This window comes from Sciurus vulgaris (genome assembly GCF_902686455.1).
Source record: "Sciurus vulgaris genome assembly, chromosome: 11".
NCBI classification, from domain to species: Eukaryota; Metazoa; Chordata; class Mammalia; order Rodentia; family Sciuridae; genus Sciurus; species Sciurus vulgaris.
Genome location: NC_136472.1, coordinates 55,079,903 through 55,093,694, shown reverse-complemented (window position 1 = coordinate 55,093,694; position 13,792 = coordinate 55,079,903).

The following is a 13,792-nucleotide window of genomic DNA, read 5'->3' as shown; positions in this document are numbered from 1 at the left end:
ATGTCTAAAAGAAGCAAATCCATACAGTAGGAAAGTAGATTAGTGATTTCTGGGGTATGGGGAAAGGAAGAATGGACAGTGGCTATTTAAGTGTGATCCTTGATTTGAGGAGGTTATGGAAATGTTGTGTAGTTAGAGAGCAATGACGGTTTCACAATTTTGTGAATATACTAAAAACTACCAAATTGTCCGCTTTAAAAATGCCCACTAATTAGCCCCCAATTTTGTAGGTCAGAAGTCTGGTGGGGGGCTTGATGCTGCTTTTAAGGTCTCACAAACCTAAAATCAAGGTGACAGTAGGAGGTGTGCATGAGATACAGTCAAAGAATCTGCTTCCAAACCCATTCAACGTGGTGGCAGAATTCAGTTCCTGTGGTTATGGGACCGAGGTCCCCATTCCTCACTGGTTAACTCTTCTTTATCACCTCAAATACACCTGTGTTCCTTCTCATATGACTCTATTTTGAGACCAGCAGTGGTATACTGAGTCCTCATGCCTTGAATCTCTGATTTCCTCTTCTGCCGTAAGCAGGAGAGAGCTCTTTGTTAATAATGACTCAAGCATTATTAGTCTGGACTCTGCTGTAATTTGAATCTGGAATGTTCCCCAAAGGCCCATGAGCTGAAGGCCTGGTCCACAGGTTGGTGCTATTAAGAGGTATGGAAACTTCAGGAAGCAGGGCCTGGCAGAAGGAAGTTAGGTCACTGGGGGAATCCCTTGCAGGGGATGTTGGGACCCCGCTCCCTTCTTCTCTCTGTCATTTTACTTCCTAACCACCATGAGGTGAGCAGGCTCCGCCACCACACACGCCTTCCCCATAACGTACTGCCTTGCCACAGGACTGAGCAACCATCGACTGAAACTTCTGCAACCATGAGCCAAAATAAGTCTTTTCTCCTTTGTTAGTAACAAAGTCAACTAACACACAATTTACCCTGTTTAAGGTCAACTGCAACAAACAGCATAGCACAGAGAAAAATTATATTCATAGGTTCCTAGGATTGGAGCACAGAATCTTCGAAGCCATTCCTAGAAATTCTGCCATTACAGTTCCTGACAATTATTTTAGTTTCACTTGTTGACAATTTGATCTTCTGGAAGGAACAAACATTCCTGAGCACCTGTTCCCTCCACAGGCTGGGAGTTCCATGAATAATCCCCTTGTCTCCCAGGTTCCTAGGCCACTGAGTGTTTGCTGAACCATCTCTATGCTGTGAGAGGTGACTGTTCACCCAAAAAGACACACCCATCCATATCCCAGGGAGCTAACTGCCATGAAGGGTAAGCACAAGTGATAATAACACGTGGGAGAACATAATGTAGGAAATGTTTTTTCTGAAACAAATTCTGACCCCTTAGACAAAGAGGAACCTTGATAGAAAATAACCAAGTTGTGAAGTAGGGAAAGACAATAGGCTTACATGAGCAAATGTGTTATTCAAGGATAAAATATTCTTAAAATTTAATTGTAAATTATTCCAATGAAGAAAAAAATGTGGGAGGAAATGGGGAGAAGGAATGGGGATGGTGGCCAAAAAAGATTTTTTTTCAAGCAACACAGAATGATATAAATTCTGCTGAGTATCTTCTGCTGGTCACATTCGTTCTTTCAACAGACATCTGCAGAGGACATAGTACTAGGTACAAAGGAAAAATGGGAAATGTAGTAGGAAGCCTCTGCGATGGCCCACAGTGGCTCCTGCCTCCTGGTATAATGAATCCCTTTCCTTTGAGTGTTAATGTCAGAGGAGTAGTGGGATGTCACTTCCAAACGGGCTCATAAAGAGATGTGGCTTGTTTTGGGTGCATTCTCCTTGGCATGCTCTCCTGGTTCACTTGTTCTAAAAGAAGTTGGTTGCTGTGTCGTGAGCTATCCCTCAAGGCAAGGAGCTGAGGCCTGCAGCTAATAGCCATGTGAGCAAGCTGAACATGGATCCTGCCCTCATTAAACCTCCAGATGACAGCAGGCCCAACCAGTACCTTCACTGCATCCTTTAAGAGTCTCCACAACCCCCAAACACACAAGAGTGGGGAGCACACATGCATGCTGAGCAGCTCTTGGATTCCTGACCCATAGAAACTGTGGGATTGTAAATTTTTGTTGTTATAGTAAACTGTTAAGTTTGGGGGTAATTTGTTATGTAACAATTGATTGCTTATACAGGAAAGATTCTAATAAATTATAATAGTTAAAATAAGGCATGCAGGACACATACCTGAAGATGAAGCAAAGACGGGGCTTCAGGGCAGAGTCAGAAAGGGAGGGAACTCATGTGGAGTGAAACTTGGGGAAACGCTAAGGGCAACAGTGTCATCCTGCATCCATCATCTCCATAAGGGTCAGTGAGCCTCAAGCTGCTTTATTTATTTCTCAGATGTTGACAAGGATGGAATCAGATCTGGTTGGCACGGACTGAAGAAGAAGATGCATATAGAGATTGTCCTCAAGCTCTGAGCTCTGTTAAGTACATTCTTTTCTTTAGGTCCCAAGGAATCCCACTGAGTCCCAAGAGCATAGGAGGTGAGATTTATGCATTAGTGGCGGTCCTTGGGAAGACCCACGATGTAGGAGGGATCATTTTGTGAGGGAGCAAGTGTTTTCTTTGTCTCCAGAAAAAAAACAAAAAAAGTGGATGCTGAAGCATATACACTAGGATCCTTGATCTTGGAAGAGGGTCTGCAACAGATTCCAAAGGGATGGCATGTGAGCTCCAGTACCCAGCCCAGGGTTCTCTAAACCACTCAGGTCTAGCCTTGTCTATTTTCTTGTATTTTAAACACAAAAGAATGAATAATCAGAGCTTGGATCCAGGTAGGGCTGTGGGAAAGGCATGTCTTGATTTCAACTGGGCATTTGCCTCAGCTTTCATTTGACTTGGAAAGAAGAATAAAAATACTATGAGGAAGATTTGTAACCATTTAAACAATGATGGCCAAAGATGACTAATTAAAGAAACTTTGTCAGCTAAGTCCCCAGTAGCCTCTTAGCCCCACCCTATTGGATAATTTAGCAGTTAACATGTGTTAGGGACTTACATTGAACTAGGAACTATTCCATGGATTTTTCTCATTTGATTCTCAAAACAATCCATGAGATACTTAGTATAATCAGCTCCACTTGACAGATGAGAAACAGAAGGCACAGGGAGGTTAAGTAACTTGACAAGGTCATACAGTTGGGATATCACAGAGGCAGGGCAGGTGTCAGAAGGTGGCTTTGCCTTAATCGTGTGATCCTACTGCCACAGAGATGGCACTGCTGTATCTTCCCACCTGAGAAGAAGCCACTTGGCTCAGGTTATGTAAGTATGAAGAAGGCTCAAATGTGAGGCATGATGCGTGTAGCCCTATACTGGTGTGTGTGTCTGTGTGTCTGTGTGTGCAGTGTGAATCTGCATAGGTCTGATATTTGTGTGTCATGCGTTCTGAGTCAGCAAGTTGTTGGGAAAAGCTGAAGGGAAGGGGGCAGGGCACGGCACATAGCACCCAGGGTGCTGGGAAGCAAGAGGAAGTTGGTCAGTGGGTCAGGCAGCTTGTCACCAAGCAGGAGGGTGACAGGTGGGCAGGGTTGTCAGGGGTGACCAGCCAGCTCCCACGTGCTGGAGCTGTCCATCAGCACCAATACTGGCAGTGCCTGTAACCAGGACCCCCAGCAGGCCAGCTCCAGAGACACATCCTTCCAGGGGACATCCTAAGGTGGCAGACCCCTCAGCCAGCCTGAAGTCCTGGTCCAGACCAAGCACCTAAATTCCACCCTCTTGTCCCCACACCAGAGGTAAAAGTTATCTAGGCCGACTCAGATCCTGGGAGTGGCTGGGTGGGTTGGGTGGAGGACCGATGGCCAATGGGTTCCAAGCTCAGGTCTTCACTATTCAGATGAATGAATGTACATGACCTTGCTAAGGTTGTGTGAGAGCAAGGGTCCTCAGAACTCATCTAAATCACTCATCTTTATTTTTCAGATAAGCAAAATTGAGGTTCAAAGAGATACTGGGATTCCCCCACCCCTAAAGATCCTGGGCTCCATCACGGGCTCTTGACAGGAGTTGGAGGATTAGAAGTGAAGTTGGGCCCAGGCAGGTATGCTATACTTCCCTGGGAATAGCATAAGCAGATGGAGGCTGTAGACGTAGTGTGTTGGCGATACCCTGGGACTTACAAAAGTCAGGCAGAGGCAGGACAGGGATCTGGTCAGCTGAAGGTCAAAGCAGGTAAATGAGAGAAATGGAGAGGGAGGGAGTAGCAGCCCAAGTTGTGATCCAGTGGAGGGGCAGGCACAGAGTTGGCAGATTGGTTGCTCTGGAGTAGGGCTGGACACTGCAGGTCCTGCTTGGAGAAACTCTGGCTGTAGGCAGCCGGAGCAATGATGGAAGCAGGTGGGCAATGGGGAGGGGGAATTGGAGGCGGGGCAGTGGGGTGCTAAGGGACAGATGGGTCAGTGGGCGGCGGAGGGACTGAAGAGCACTGTGCATGGAGTGTGTCGAGGGCCCGGCGGTGGGTGCGCTGCCGGGGAGGGGGCTGCGGCTGCGGTGAGGGGCGGCGCGTGGCCGGCCGCCCCCAGCTGTGGCGTCGCTCAGGCCGGGCTTATCGGGGCCGGGGCCAGGGATTAGGGGCAGTGGCCGCACCTGGCGGGGCGGCCGCAGGGCTAATGCTGTGTGACCGAGGCGGCCCCGCCCGACAACTGGCTCCCTCCCGCCGAGAAGGGCTGTGGGCTTGTTAGCCCGCGCCGGCGTGTGCGCGGCTGCGGGCGGCGTGCGCACGTGTGCCATGGAGGCCCCCGCGGCTGTCGCTGACGGCCACCGGCTGCGCGCCGGAGCGCGGGGCTGCAGAGGAGCAGCGGCCTGAGGGTGTCCCACCGTGTGTCCGGACTTTGAGAGTCAAGTGGAGGTCACTTGATTATGTGCCCCCTGTGAGTAATGCTGTGATGGTGTGGCTCTGGGTCACTGACTGGAGAGAGGAGGGGTCCCTCCATATGGACACATTAGCCCCTAATATTGCCCTATGTGAACTGTGTGTCACTGTCTGGGACCTTGGCCATATTGTGAGCGTCTTTGTGCAGATCATCTTTGTGATACCTCCACACGCTTAAGTGTGTATTTACAAGAATTGGGGGAAACTTCACCTTTCTTGGTGCCTGCTGCCCAAGTTATCTCTGCACATATAACTTTTGGGGTGAAAGTTCTCTCCACTAGCTGTCCACTTCCCAGTAATAGTCAGCCATGTATGCTGCAGGGCCCCAAACCCCTGGTGCTAGGATGGAGATTATAGGAGTGAAGTTGTGGCCCCTGATTCTTCCTTCCCTAAATTCAGGCCTGTCCCTCAAGCCCATTCTCCATCTGAGCCTAGTTCAGAGCCCTTAGACATGCTTGAATATGCCCATTGTCTACCAAAATCATTGGATCTGAACAAAGATCCAATGATCTGTGTGAGAACTGAGAACTCTTATCTCATGCCATGGATGAGTCTTTGGGCCTTTGCACTTGCCATGTTCCCTCTGCTTGGAGGGATCCTCCTCCCCTTTCCTAGGGTTTAGTAGTCGTCTCCCCTGGGAAGACTTCCCTGCAGCAATGGTTCCACCCCAGTCTTCCTTCTCCTTGGAAAACTTTGGATCAAATCTGCCTTGCACTATTCTGATGTCATCTGCATCTCCTAGAGATAGTTGCTCCATAAGAACAGAGGCAGGTCTCAGACCAGGTCCGGACATTTAATACAAATGAGGGAATGTTCACTCAGAGGCACTGGCAGGTAGAGCCATTCACCCTGCCCCTGCCACAGTCACCCAGAAAGAGCGTGCCAGGGGCTTCATTTCTAAGGGGCAGGAGGGCCTAGCTGGTTCTGCTTCCACTCACTCCCCCATACACACTTACACACACCCTCTCCCCTTTCAGGGAGACACCCCATTGACAGGAGCAATCTCGCCTCCACACCAGGCTCCCCAGCAGTGAGGAGCTGCACGGGGCTGTCCTCACCTGCCCTCCTGGCCTCACCCGGGCCCTCCCCTGGCCCTGCTTGAGGATGCCAGGACCCACAGCAGGTGCCTGGACAGGCTTGGAGCTACGGAGAGGGCTGGGCACAGCAGACCAGCCTCCAGCCAAGAACAGAACTCATAGACAAGTTCCAGAATCCTCTACTTCCTCCTCCCCACCCACTTGTTAGTCTTGTTAATAATAACAGCTACCACTTACTGGGTGCCTATTGACTGCCTTTTTACAGTATTTGACACTGTATGTACATTGCCTAATCCTAAACCAATCCTGAAAGGTAGGTATTATCCTCCCCATCTTCCCAGGGAGGCATTAGACATTCAGATAGGTTATCTGCCTTGTCCAAGATTACCCAGCTGGTCAGTGGCAGAGCCAGGATTCAAACCCCAGATCTTTCCATGTCCATATCCTCCAGTGCTGACCCCATGTGCTGCTGTCCTCACCCTGGGTGAGGACTCTCTGCTGTACATCTGTGTCCTACATTAGAGGGGAGGTTGTGGGATAGCAGGGACCATCCTTTCCTCTTGATTGTCCCAGTGAAGGCATCTAGGAATGCTTGTGGAATATCACTTGCCTGTTAGGTGGCAGCATGGTGTTGACAAGTATAGGCTCAGAAGCCCCAGTGCTAGGGTTTAGATCTTGCTCTATGACCTTGGGCTACTAATCTTTCTTACTATCTATAAACTGGGCATGATAATAATATGATAGTTTTCAGGACAGTGAGCCAACTTAGGAAAATTCCCAAGTTAGGTAGGGTATGCATTGGCTATCTCTTTTATCCCACCAGACTAGAATGCCCCACTCTCTGCTGCATCCTCAGGCCTTAGTACAGGCCTGGCCTTCCATTGTCTCATGTGTAAAATGTGACTAACAAGAGTAAGGGAATGTGTGTAAAAAGTCTGGCACGGGGCAGGGGTTGGCATCTACAGTGGTTGTTGGTAGGGTAATGGAGGACAGGGCCAGATTGTGCTCTTCTGAATACCCCATCTTTAGACTCAGAGGCAAAGGCTGCACCAAGCATCATCCTCCTGCCCATGTATCTATGCTTCAGGCCCTGATCACACAGAGCCTCTCTCAGACTGTGTCCCCTCTACCTTGTGAGAAACCTCCACACCAAGGGTACCCTAAGGCAAAGATGCTTCCTCCTTAGCTCTTCCTAGGCCTCTCTCCCTAAGGGATTGGCATCTCAGGGCTTTAGGAATGGACTTATGGACAGGGAGGCACCCAGGAGACCATCCTAAGTCAAGCTTATTTAGGAGCAGAGCCTTATCTTCAAATAAATTCTTAAGGGAAACCCTAATACATAAAGCAGATTGAAGTGCAATTTTATTGTTATAAATCAATTTGTAAGGTCATATGTATAGTTCTTATTTCTTATAAAGTACATTATTATTTTCCACCAGCTCAACAGAGCCTGGCACATGGTAGGCACTCAATAATTGTTGACTAGTCAGTCAGTGGGCAGTGGGGGCAAGCAGATGAGTCTCTCTTAATAAATATGAGAAATAGAATCATATATGCTAGTTGGAGAATCGTACTGAAATTCATGGTTTAGAAGTCACTGGCTCACACAAGTCTCCTTTGCATAGATGAGGACGTTAAGGCCACAGGGTCTGTGGCAGAGCTGGGTTAAAACCCAGACTCATGAGTCCCATCCCAGGGCTTAGGCTCTCTTCAGCCTCTCAACAGGACACTTTCTGGGGCCCTCAGGTGGAGTCCTTCCTTGTCTCGGGCAGCCCACTGTCCGGTTCCAGGCATTTCCCACCAGCCTCTGCCTCAAGCCTGAGCCAGGCAGGAGCTAGGTCCTTCCCACTGGCTCCAGGATGGGCTCTGTTCCTAATAGGTGTCATCCATGAATGGAAGGCCCTGTGCTTACCACCCCTTTGGAACCACAAAACCCCAAGGGGTGAGCATACCCGAGGGAGTGCCAGGTTAACGGAACCTGGGAGGTGGGTAAGGAACAGGAGGGATGAGCATCACTTAGGGCCCAGATGGGGGAAACACCCAGGAGTGCCCCAGAGCATGGGCCCCACAGCAGTTGGGGGCATTTATGGGTCTTCCTATAAACTTCTGAGAGAGTAACTTTATCCTGCTTCTTTCGGCCAAGTATCCTCCTCCAGCAGCTGGTCACAAAGCTGGTTAATCTCCCAGAGTGCTCAGCTTAAAACCCGTGACTCACAGCACAGCCAGTGTGGGGGAGGGGGCGACCGCCTCCAAAATGTGGCGCCCAGAGTCAGCTGTTCTGGGGGCCTTCTCGGGTTTCTCCAACTCAGGCCTGAGGTTTGGGGCCTTGTCTTTCTTCCTGGAGTCCTGCTCCTCCCTGACCCTTAGATATGAGCCATGAGAGGTCAGGACCCTGGGAGGTGGGCCAGTTCCTGGACCTTGACTTTGGCCAAGTCCTCAGGCTATCCCCAGGAATGATCAGTAGGCATCAGCCTTCAAGGGAAGGGCATGATTTCAAGTGTCAGTCTGGGAGACAGTGGAGTTATTACCCTGGATTTGGGGTCCCTGCCTCACCTGTACAGACCTGGAAAAATCCCCTTTAACCATGATCCTCTTACTGTAGACCTGCTATTCCTTGTCAGTGTGGGACATGAAGCACCTGGAGAAAAGTGAAATAAGCTACAACAAGCAACACATGTCAAGTGGCCTCTGACTTGAGATAAGCAGAATAAACCTGTAAGAGAGAAAAGGTAAAATAGAGTATTGGCCTTGGAGTTGGAGAGGCTTCGATTCCCAACTCTGCCACTTGCTAGCAAAAGAGTTTCCCTGAGCCTCAGTTTCCTCATCTGTAAAATGGGGCTAGTAATATAACTTACTTTCACCAGTTAATGTGAGAATCAGAATCTGTTTTCCTACTTAGCAGGAGTTATCAATATTATTATTGTTATAATCATCATGGCTCAAAAATCAGAAGGCTCTATATAATTTGTCAAGGATTTATGTCTATAAAGTGAGAGGGAAGCTAATGGTTTGAAAGGCTGTAGGGAATCTACTCAGATGAATATAACTGTCAGTGATGGGGACGGGAGGAATCCCCTACACAATGGCACTGTGCTCTTTGTGACTGGAAACCAAATTCAAGAAATGGAGGGAATCTTCCACAGGTTTCCACTGGAAGCTCCACTGAGCAAAGCATCACTCATATGCTAACTTCTGCTACTATGGCTTCAGAGTTCCTCAATATTTTCTACCCTATCTGAAAAGGACCATAAACATCCAAAGAGTCCTATGGATGGAGAAGAACTAACCACTTATATATTGCTATCATGGATGAGGAACTACATTGAAAACATCTATGTGGCCACATCTAACCCTTGCAGCAAACCACAGGGAAGGTGTACTACTATCCCCATAGAATAGATTAATGACAGTAACTGACCCAGTTCTTCACTCTTCCTTGTGCCATGTGATTTTGCAGTTCTTCAGCAGGAGGCATATAGTATATTTCTCCACATCTCAATTCTAAGTTCAGCCATATAACTCGTTTTGACCCATGGGATAGTCACATATTTGACTCAAGCAAAAGCTTGAGAAAATACTTGTGTTTCTACTTGCACTTTTGCACCACTGCGATCACCCAAGCTAGCCTGCTGGAGGACTAGAGACCTATAGAGGAGGACTGAGATGCCCCACTTACCCAGCCAAGACCAGCCTGGATCAGCCAAGAACTGATACATGCAAGTGAGCCCAGCAGAGCCCAGAACATTTACCCAGAGGAGCCCAGGAGAACAGCCCAATCTAAATAGCCAAACTGGGCTCATACACTAAATTAATGCTTATTTTTTGAGGTCACTGAGTTTGAGGTAGTTTATCACATAGCATTATAATAATAGATAACAGGTCCATGCTATTTTTTAAAGATAGACTTTATTTTTAGAGCAGTTTTAGGATTACAGCAAAAGTGTGCAGAAAGTACAGAGTTCCTAAATACCCCTCCTGCCATACACTCTTAGGCTCCCCCATAATCAACATCCTGCACCAGAGTGGTGTATTTCTTACAAGTGATGAACCTACACTGACATATATTGTTATTGCTCAAACTGCATAGTTTACATTATGATTCAATCTTTAAAAAAAATTTTTAGTTGTAAATGGACACAATACCTTTATTTTTATTTGTTTTTATGTGGTGCTGAGGTTTGAACCCAGTGCCTCATGCATACTAGGCTCTACAACTGAACTACAACCCCAGCCCACAATTCAATCTTTATGTTCTATATTATATGACTTTTAACAAATGGATAATGACATGTATCTGCCATTATAGTATCACCCAGGGTAGTTTCCCTTCCCTAAAAAATCTTCTGTACTTCATCTATTCACCCTACTCTCTCCCCTAACTCCTGGCAACCATTAATTTCTTACTGTTTCCATAGTTTTGCCTTTTCCAGAATGCTGTATAGTTGGAATTATACAACATGTAGTCTTTTGAGATTGGCCTTTTTCATTAGAAATGTGCATTAAAGTTTCCTCCATGTCTTTTCTGACTGATAGTTCATTGCTTTTTAGTGCTAAATAATGGTCCTTTGTCTGGATGTACCACAGTTTAGGCATTCATCTACTGATGGACATCTTGGTTGCTTCCAAGTTTTGACAAACCATTTTTAGGTGAAGAAACTGAATTGGAAAGTAGTTAAGAAAATTGGAAAGTCTGTCCAAAAACCCAAGTAAGTGGCAGGCCTGGGACTCAGACTTAAGTGGGTCTTATTTCAGAAGTCATGAACTTTCTCTTCTTCTATTGGAGTGTTTCTTAAAAACTATTTCCTTTTATATGTCTCTATTTTTGCCTATTCTGGCCCCTCAGCTTAGAACGTTCTTCCTTTCCCTTCCATCCATCCATATGTAGCTCAAAGTCTACCTCTGAGAAACTTTTCCCACTCCTCTCCTTTCCCTGTAGCCAAGATATTCGCTGGTCCTTTCTGTGTGTCTGTACTTTAAATGAATCATGTAGAGGATGCTATGGAAGTTCTCACTGAGGCACATTCCAATGTGAGGTCCCAAACTAAGATGTAAACATTCCTAACTAGGTGGTTGAGAACCAATTATCTTAAGATATTGAGGGCTTAAGGGAATATTTTCTCTAGGAAGAGCTACTGGGGCTATGAGGGCTCTTCCAAAGAGGTGTCAGATATACTTCTCCCCTCACCTCAAGGCAAGAGGAAGGAGTTTTGAAGAGACTACATGAGGATTTTAGGCGTCTCCCCTGATGTTTGGTGGACATGGTAGGTTGACCTCTGAGTCATACATACAACATCTAAAGAATAGTAAGAAACTGATCAGCCATGATACACACCTGTAATCCCAGTGACTCGGGAGGCTGAGGCAGAAGGATCATGAATTCAAAATCAGCCTCAGAAACTTAGCAAGACTCTAAGCAACTCAGTGAGATCCTGTCTCTAAATAAAATATTAAAAACGGCTGAAGGTGTGGCTCTGTGGTTAAGTGCCCTTGGGTTCAATCCCCAGTACCAAAACAATAAAAATAAAAAGGTGATCAGATGACCAGGAGGTACAGATTAGAAGGTGGCATTCTCACGTGCAAGAATTCATGAGTACTTCCTTTGAACCATGTATAAGAAAGAACCAATGTGAGGAGCCTTAGCTCTTGCCCTTAAGGCTACCTGGAGAGTGGTGGGCCTCAACAGAAGAAAACTGAAGGTAGAACCTCAAAATTTTGGAGTCACAGGAAACAATGGAACAGAGGTACTGATCAGAAATCCCTAGCATTGGGGGCAATAAGGATCTCCAAGAACCCATGGAGGCAGTAAGAATGGAAAGAGTAAGCTTTAAAATAACTTCCCTACCTGGTTACACTGACACTAGAATATCACAGCAGGACCAGTCAAATAAGATCATTCCTGCCCTTCTCACCTCCTCTTCCTCCTGAGTAATAAGTCTCATTGCAGATTTCCTACCCACCACACTCAAACTGGAGGGCGAGGGAAAGTAGACTTCCCTGAAGTCATTTCAGAGTATTGATCATCACATGAGACTGGACATTATAATTTTGGAAATGAGAACATATTTGTTTTAGTGTTCTATTACTATGTAACATAATTGCCACAAACTTAAGCAGCTTAAGATAATCCATTTTACAACTCAGTTCTATAGGTCAGACTTTGGGCATGGCATGGCTAGATTCTATGCTAAGGGGATCATGAGGCTGAAGTCAAGTTATCAGCTAGGCTGAGTTCTTATCTGGAGAATATGGAGAAAAATCCACTTCAGAGCTCACTAAGATTGGCAGAATTCAGTTCCTTACGGTTTTATGACTGAGGTAGTCTTGCTGGCTGTTGATTGGAGGTAATGCTCACCAACAAGAGGCCTCTCTCAGGTCCTTTCCATAATGGCCACCACTATCTCCAAGCCAGTGATGACATATTGAATCATCCTCATGCTATGAATCCCTCACTTCCTCTGTTGCAACAAGCTGGAAAAACCCTCTTTGCTTTTCAAGGGCTCCTGTGATTAGGTCAGGACCACCCAAATGATCTCCCAATCTTAAGGCTAACTGTGCATGTGATATCACCTATTCATGGGAATAAGACCATCTAATTCACAGTGCTGGGTATTATTAAGGATTTGTACATAGAGGGCATGAGGGGAAAGGAAGAGAGTCTTGGGGACATCTTAGATTCCTCCACAGTATTACAGCCTAAAATTACAATAGGACTTCTTATTACCTTAAAGAGACCAGGGAAGTCATGAGACTATCCAAATTTCCATCCAGGATCAGGGAAAGAGGTATCACACCAAAGAGCAGATTTTTAGGGACTGAAAGAGACCTCCTCCCTCCCCAAACCATCATTGCATGATGACTTCTTGCCAGTCCTTCTTGTACTGCAGATTGCCACGGCTCCTTCCAGTTAGCTCTTATTTCATTCTGCTCTCTGGGGCAGAAAATGTTTCCCTGTCTGCCTAGAATATAATTGGCTTAAAGGAAAAGACTAAGACTTGTTCAGTTTGAGTGAAAGCTCATCGTTTGTTGAAAGAATGCAAGAGTGAGAAGCAAATGGGAATCTTGTTACAAGTGACATTCTGATCCCTCCTGAGAGCCATCAGAGAGATGCTCGTGGGCAACATTTCCAAACCACTGAGTCCCAGTTTTCAATTCTATGAATATGTTAATGAAATTGAGACAGGTGCATTAAAATAGGTCAGAAATCATAATCTAGAGCTTGTTGTATAATTTATTATCCTTAATAATATTAATGAATGTTATCACTAATCATTCACCTATTACTTTTCTCAAGAGACCATAACTCTAAAAACACAAATATTTATTTCTAAGTTACTATCAGTGGTATATTTGTTGCTCAATTTAAATTGTTCAGGTGTTTCATAAATGGAACAATAGGATGTAAGGGGTTAATGGAAGTACTTCCATATACCCATTGTATATTTCCTGAGAGTTGCTTCCAAGTTCAGTGACCATCCTCACTTAGGTCAAAAAAGTGTGGTGGAAGGAGGGGACAGGCATGGTAAACCCTTCAGCTCTTTTTCTCCTACTTGGGCAGAGACTATTAAGTGTCAGCAACAGCCATTCCAGGAATCTGTGTGTTAGAGACATAGGCTTAAATATTGGGGATTCACAGACCAGAGGGTGCTAGACCTCTCCTATCTTCAACAGGTGAGTCTGACTATTGAAATTTGGGCAAGTGAGACCTTAAAAATAGCTGCTGTTGATTGAGTACTTACCATGTTCCCAGTTCTGTGCTTTGGATAAAATGTTATCCATTCTCATACTTCATAACCACAACAGCACTTTGAAAAATGTAAATTAATGTCTTTACTTTTCAAATGTG